Source organism: Triticum urartu, chromosome 4 (genome assembly GCF_003073215.2).
Source record: "Triticum urartu cultivar G1812 chromosome 4, Tu2.1, whole genome shotgun sequence".
NCBI lineage: Eukaryota > Viridiplantae > Streptophyta > Magnoliopsida > Poales > Poaceae > Triticum > Triticum urartu.
In genome coordinates this window covers 476,828,659-476,836,859 of record NC_053025.1, presented here as the reverse complement: position 1 = coordinate 476,836,859, position 8,201 = coordinate 476,828,659, and the positions used below count along the sequence as shown (strand labels likewise).

The 8,201-nt window shown below is 47.4% G+C and overlaps 1 pseudogene; it reads right to left on the bottom strand.

The window, feature by feature from the left end:
* Positions 1-1,010: 1,010 nt before the first annotated feature.
* On the bottom strand, positions 1,011-7,078 carry LOC125552140 (annotated as a pseudogene).
* Positions 7,079-8,201: the final 1,123 nt, after the last annotated feature.

Below are 8,201 nucleotides of genomic sequence, written 5' to 3'. Positions count from 1 at the left end.
TTGCTAGCTTGATTTTCTTAATAATAATGCAAGCAGCAGCTTAATTCTTTTTCTTAATTTGATTGATAGGGTGGTTGTCGCCGGCAGACCGGGTGCAACCAATCAATCAAGCGGCAATAATGCGACGCGTCGCGATGAACAGGGGAGATCAAGCATGCCGTTGTGGAAGGAACGCCAGAATAACTCGACGGCGCGCGCGGCATTTGGTCGTGAGCTCGAGTTGGAAAGGTGCGTGCATACGTGGGCTCGAGTACTGTAGTTCGGAAGCGGCGTCGCCACTCTTCTTGGCACTGTAGGTTATAAATAAGATGGTGGTGCTTCTTGGCCACTGTAGCTTATAAATAAGATGGTGGCGCTGGCATCTGCCCGAATCTGTTGGTGAAAAGGAACCGGGCAGGAGCAGTGTCCCGAAGTGCCACCACATGCATTTACATCGCCAGTCGCATCAGGCTCCGGCTCGAGTCTAGCTAACAGCAAAACAAGCTCACTTTCTTGGCGGTCGGGCTGATCGATCTGCGCATAATTGAGGCCGCCCCGATCTCTCCCTCCCTCGCTCCCAAGTCCTACCCACCGTTGACGAAAGGGAAAGGTACGTAGGAGGCACGCGCATGTGGCCCGAGTCACCGGCGTGCCCCCTCCCCTTTCGGCTGCGCCGATTCGCCGTGACAGTTAAGTGTGTCTGGGGCACAAGCTAGTGTGCCGAGCGTGACGTCCTCCAATCGGAGTCATCGCCGCCTCTCCCCTTCGGCTCCAGGCGGCGGCCTCCGTCCGGCCAGGCACGTCGCTTGATATCATCATATCAGGTTGGGAGTTCCATCAAGAATCCAGCTACATTGTCCCGGACCCGGACAACAGCCAAAAGAAACGAGAAATCTACCGCGAATTTCATGACAACAACATGCGCACAGATTGATCAGAACATCGCCACATGGATTTCCTTCAAGTTACACGTCAAGAACAATCCATGCTCCAGCTATTCTCTTGGAAAGTATCCGGAGCAGAAACTTAGCTGAACACAAAAACTAGGCTTTACTGAAGCTCTCTTCTTTCTCAGGCAAGTAAAATTACCACCCTAGGAAGCCACAAATTAGTCATGTACCAGGCACCCAGTACAAGCATATTACGATATACCTCCCTAAAACTCGAGGATCCTACCTTGAATCACCGACACATTGTACCAACTACAAACAAACACGGGTTAACAGCACCAACCATGGTTGCAAAACTGACCTGTCAACATGCTCACAGCCCTAAATCACGCTGCGCTGCCGGGCCTTCCTATTCCTGACAACATTGTACAGCCAAAACGCACGCCTGCAGAGCAAGAATTGCAGGAGGTCTTCCACCTGGCAGACGGCCCAAAAACAAACCACTACCTAGAATGAGAAGCTAATGATCATTCACCTCATCTTTCAGGAAGATGGGATGAAGTAGGAGGCAGTGATTCCTCTAGCTGAGTATCTGCTTGAGCTTGAACCAGAGCCTGGGACAGGGTTTGGGACTGACCATGCGCCTGTGCCATCGCATCTCCCTGGGCTTGGCTCTGCTGCTTTAGAAACCTATTCATCCGTTCAAGCAACTGGATCGCTTTCCTTTTCCCCCTGTCTGTGCCGCTTTCTGCTAGCTCCTCCAGCAAGGTAACGATGCCCTGCTCCTGTGCTTCTGCAAGATGCTGTTGCTGCTGTTCACCATTACAGAGATGCACCAGAACAGCCGCAGCATTCTCCTTGTTCCTCGAGGATCCATTCCTGATAACTCCAACTAGAATTGGTATGGCGGCGGCAGCGCTGATGGCTGCCTTTCCCTCAGGATGGCTCGAGAGAATTGCCAGTATAGCCAGGGCCTCATCAACCATTCCACTTTCAGTCTCTGTTAGAAGTTCAAGTAGTATAGGGACCAATCCAGCTCTAACAGCTTTACCCTTGTTGCCCTGATAGATACACAAGTTAAATAGTGCTGTTGCTGCATCCTTTTTACCCCGTTGACTTCCATTACCCAATAGCAGCACCAAAGCTGGAATTGCCCCAGAAGCCCCTATTGTCACCTTGTTCTCATCCACAAGTGATAGGCTAAACAGTGTGGCAGCTGAATTCTCCCGAGCCTCCATGCTGCCTCTCTTTAGCACATGTACAATTCCAGGAACAGCTCCAGAGGTAATTATTCTTGCTTTGTTCTCTTCATAAATAGAAAGATTCAGGAGAGCAGTAACCACATGTTCCTGGGTGCTAACATCGGTGGTTGGTAGAAGGCTCACAAGGATAGGAATAGCACCAGCTTCTCCTATACAAGCACGATTTTCAGCGCTACGCTTGGCAAGCTGACGAAGCATACCTGCAGCTCCACGTTGATCTGCAAGGTTCTGGGATGATAGTTTCTGCAGGAGCTCAATAACTTTACTATGCTCAGAGGCGGTACATGTTGCTGGTGTATTATTAGGCTGAGCAGGGCGCTTTGGCGGCTCTACACCATTTGCTTCACACCATTGAGCTATGAGGCTACGGAGCACATAGTTTGGAGTTAGAGATTTATTTGAAAGCTTCTGCTGCGTCTTAGGACAGGTGTTGTGCCCTGCCTCCAACCATCTCTCTATGCAACCTCGCTCGTAAGTCTGAATACAAACATTTTCAAGAAATTCTTGTGAGTTGAAATATAAATGGAAACCTAAAGATTGATAGGAAACAAAACAAAACTAAGTTAGGCAGAGACCTGGCCAGTGGAGACAATAACTGGGTCTTTCATTAAATCCAGTGATATTGGGCAACGAAAATCATCCGGGACAACGGGAGATGTCAAGTTGTCATCTCGGGAAGGGTTTGTTGTACTTGCTGGGATGCCTATAGGATCCTGGGTCTGCACAAAATCCTTGATCTTTTTCAGCAGCATTGACATATTCTCAACAACTGCACCGGGATCCCCTCCACTAGCCATCTCATGCAAGGCCAATGATTCTTGATTGAGGTCAGATATGGTGACAAGCTGCAACTTCTCAGATAACCTTTGAATGACATCTGGGTCAACATTATCATTGGTGCTTGAATTATAGGCAGAAATTAGATCATTAAAGAGAATGTCATCCGATGTATCTGATCTTTCTTTTGCTCTTTTGAATTGAGCATGCACCAGTTCAACCTGCACAACATTACAAGTGTTTCAGTTGCAGATAAGCAAGACAGGCCGAACAAAACAAATCAAAGCAAAAATCTAAATGGTTTCACTGACAAAGAAACTCAAGAGTGAGAAAAATTACCTGTTCCCTTACTTCATCTGATATGCCAAGCTCATCAAACGAGATACCAGCTAAGGCTTGCTCAAGCCTCGAGGTAATGTCCTGGAAAGTCTGCATTATCTTCTCTCTCTCGAGAACCTGCAAATGGGGAAACCACTAATTGTTGGAAAATGATCATGATTTAAATATGTATGAAAAGTAGTTGCAAATTTATACAGCAAAAATTAACCACAAGATCTGCTGACTAACAGTATTTTTTTTTCGAAACGGAGGCAAAAGTTTTGCCTCATCTATTAATTAAGCAGAAGAGAGTTGCTCGGTTAATTAACGGAAAACCGAGCTAAAACCGTCACAAACCGCCAAGCGGCACACACAAGATAACCCACGCACACCTCAACAAAGAGGACCTCATCCAGATACACTCTATCGTCATCGTCATCACATATTTTATTGACTAACAGTATTTTATTGTTCATCAAGGTACACGTATCAAGAAATATTAGCCCACTCAAATACACAGCCTCGCTACTTTTTAATGAACACACCCGTGCAAACATATGGAAGTGCTTGATTGACCATCACATACCTCGCACTGAGACACTAGCTTTTTACCCTGTAAAACTACATCACAAACATGACTCCAAATATATTACTAGATCTTTTTACCCCCTTCAACACTTATATCGGCTTAGCAGCTATGGCTAAGTTAAATTGTCTAGTAACTACGCTTTTCACCTGATCTTGGGCCCTGGCTCTCCTTCCGTGGATGAAACCTTGTGGAGTATTATTCCCATTATTAAAGTGTGATTCAGATCCCTCTGGTGTTTCCATTTCCTCATATAATCAGTCCATCGAGGACTGGGCAATATCCCGGTGATAGGAGCGCAATGGCATCCCCGTGTAACCTGGCTTTGACCCATAAGAAGCAGACTCAATCTCATTGCTTATTTCGTGGGACTAATACACCAGTGCATCTTCTCACTTATTCTTACAAGTGTACCAACAGTTCTAGTACCCTCGGTCTCATTATTTATATAACAGTCCATCAGTTGCACTATCAACATGGAGCTCCAGAAACTAGCTCTATACCCTCCTGACACACCTATCACAGTAGTGCAGCTGCCAGATGCAGCTGATGATAATTTGCAACAATCGTGATCCGCCAAATGCGATTATGACAGACGATTCACACTAAATTCACCACTTCCACGGACCACAGACGTAAGCTAAGTATATATACTATCCTCAGTGGTCAACAACTTTGAGTTATCAGGTATTCCTTGTAACGAGCAGCTAGCAACTACAAACTCAACTAGCAATAGTACTCCATCCTTATCCCTGCCATGTCTACATCCATCCATGCCTAACATGCAACATCGCAGGGCACATTTGAAGTTCGCAGGAAAAGTTTTTTTTTTACTTTTTGAAATCAGTATCACCAATAAATTGGCACAGAATCTCAGTACAACATGATCAACCCATGCCGCAGGGTCATTCCCACCCTCGCCCCGAGAAAAAAAGTTTGCAGATATTAAGCTTCCATAACTAACTAATCGACAAAATCATCATAAATGAATGTTACAACATGCTGATCAAAGTCTCTAGATATCTAAGTCGTCCAGCTCCAGTGCATAAATATTGTTTAAATAAACAAGAGCAGGGCTGAGCAACATAGAAACCATAGTGATAGTCCTGGGTCCTGGCCCAAGATGCAGCAAAAGGAAGAAGACTTATACTACGGCTGAGAATCTCAGCCAGTGTCCTGGCCACATTGGAGGTTTCCTTCCAGTGAGTTGCTATGAACAAAACAAATTAAAGTACCCAACAGGTTGAAACACAAAAACTGGTGATGCTAAACTTATCCTATGTGATACCCTCGTTGTTTCCTATTACATAACTATCTTATATAAATTGGACTTTCCTATTACGGAACTATCGTATATAAATTGGAGTTGGTGGTGGTGGCGGCGAGTACACCCTCTCCACTCCATCCCAATCTTCCTGATCCATCCAGAACCTACTCGATCCCTTCCGGTCCAACAAGCCACCCGCCTCACTCATGTCTTGCATGGGAAAGTATTTAAAAGTACACGACAGCACGTAATATTTTTCTACGACAAGAACCAGCCAGTCAATCCGACAACCGATTTTTTCCTGCAGCCGCTCCTCCCCAATACGCATTCTCCAACCACCATTCCTCCCCAGTCTCTGTGCTTCGTCCATTTTTTGGTACCGTAGCGACACACGGGCATTATGCTAGTTACATATAAGTGGCACTTGCCGGTAATTTTATCACAACTTTGGTAGCGAACATGACCACCATCTCACCCATTTGCAACAGATATAACGGCTGGTATCAGGAGGGGGTATGAGGTGAACAGACCAACGCCAATAACTGACATATAGATACGATTAAAGACTAGCATTGAGAGCAATTGCTTTCAACTGCACCCAAAAACACACACACCTGAACAAGTCCTATCAGCTTTCCAGCTGCAAATATGCATTTTGGAGCAATGCTAGTGTGACCTAGATATGGTGATTAAATAGCAATAGTGGTGAATAACTAGTTCTTTTGGAGTACAGTCACAGCTATCTTTTACTCTTGTACAATCCTGCTCCTGCAGTTACACGGGTTACTACTAGTCTCTCAAACTTCCATATTTAGAACTACAGTATTGGTCATGCCAAAATTAGAAAGTATAGAATTCAGTAATTATACCTCGGTTTTTCCTAGGCTCACCCATGTTGTGTATACAAAACCAATAATAAGGGTATTGGCAGACTTATTCAACACCACTAAAGAATGTCAAGTTGTCAACTACTCTGGCCCGGCATTGATTTGACACCCAGGTATTCAAAACCTGGTCCAACCTCAGCAATTTTTAAGGATAAGCTTTTACACAGGCAAAAAAAGGCAACATGTTACAAAGTGATTAGCGAGAAATTCTAATTCTGCAGCACAGCACGGTAAAATAGAATCTAATTCGTCAGGCGAAATTTTCTTGAACTCCGCAGATACAACCTTATCTAGCGCAAGAGGTGCAAGAATATGGGCAATTTCGGACGCACCGTATAAACAAGACAAGAAAACAATGAGCTATAGTCGAGAAACCCCACCAGGAAGATCTTGCTACCGTTGCTGCCGAGGCGGAGCAGCTCCCGGGCGCCGGCGAGCGCGTCCCTGAGCTGCCTGAGCGCGGCCACCGACGCCTCCGGCAGCGGGCGTGGCCCCTCCTTGACCTCCTCCATCATGGGCGCGAGCAGCCGGATCCGCCGCGACAGGTTGCAGAACTGCCTCCGGTAGGCGTTCCTGAAGTCGGAGATCACCGCGATCTCGTCCACCAGCTCCGCAACCCTCTCCACCAAATCGCCCACCTCCTCCTTCCCCCCCTCCGGCGACCCCGAGCCCGAGGGCGTCGGCGGAGTGGCCGCCTCGGCCGCAGTGGCGACGGCAGCAGCAGCGGCAGCGGCGGCGGCGGCGGCCTTGGAGCTGGCATCCTCGCTCGTGTTGGGCTTGGCCTCCTCGTCCATGGCGGCTGCGCGTCGTGCGGGCGCAGCGGCGGTGAAACTGGCGATGTGGAGAGGAAGGGGATTTGGGGTGGTGGCCTCCTAGAGCTCCGCTCCACTCCGCCCTGTGAGCCGCCGGTCCCAGCTGTCAGCCTAACCCCACGCGCAGATATAGGTACCGCAGGAGCCGCCGGCATCGGCGCGGCTCGGCTACGACTACGACTCGCGCCTGGCTGGTGCACCCGAGGCCGTGGGTTCATTCAGGAGCGGCTGCGACCCGGCTCGATAGGGCGGCCGGCGTATGGGGCGGGTTCAGGAACAGCTGCGACTCGGCGGCGGGGCGGAGGCTCCAATCCAAACGGTTTCTTGTTTATTGTCGCCGCGTCGATATCTGGCCGCGTAGCTAAGACAATGCTGGACTTCGTGTTGCTTAAAGCATGTTTCTAACCAGAGGCGGCTGAGCTGTGGGGCCAAGGGTTTGGGTGCTGCGTGGGAACGATGGAGACGCGCGGTGCCGTGGCTGGCGGGCGTCCGAAACTCGTTTGAGCCGTCGGATCGGACGGATGCGCAACAAGGGAAAAAAGGTCGCGCTCTGGAGTACGACAAGTTGGAAATGTCTCGCCAGAAAGTCTTGTTAAATTATGACGATTATGTCTACTAGGTACAGGAGCGTGCATCTTACAAGCAAGCTTCTCTCTCTTTCTTGGCTGCACGCCACAAGTGGGTGAGTAAATAATTAGCTTGATTTTTAAATCATAAAAGCAAGACTTTCTTATATAGTGCGTAACGAAGGACTCGGTCACCAAGTTTGAAACCAATTGGATCGTTGAAGCACATGTTATTTGGTCAAACTAAATGACAAATGCATGCAGGGCAAATACTCCCTCCGTTTCCAAATAGTTGTCTTTCTAGAGATTCCAACAAGGACTACATACGAAGCAAAATAAGTAATCTACCCTCTAAAATATGTCTACATACATCCGTATATTGTGTCCATTTGAAATGCTTAGAAAGACAAATATTTAGGAACGGAGGGAGTATAAAACAATGATTTCTAACTAAGCAGCCAAAAGGCACGGGGGCTAGGTTTTAAGGGCATCTTCAACGGCGAGCCGCGAATTTTCTCCTGGATCTGTTCAGAGACAGGGGTCAGTCCGCGGACACGGATGCGGAAAATTGTCATCCAACACTGTACGCATACATTTCAACTATCATCCGAACTAATCTAACGAAATTTGTGCGAATACGGCCGGACTTCATTTAAGTTCGGATATAATTTACATAAACAAACGTCATTCATGCAAACACGGCGTCTTGTCATTACATTTCAAACATTTAGAATAAAAAATATGTCATTCATAAACAAATGTCATCGAAGCCCTTGTTGTTCCCTTCCTTAGGACCGCCTCTTCCATCCGTCGTCTCCATGAGCACCGGCGATAAGACCTGTGAAGTGAAAGTACGG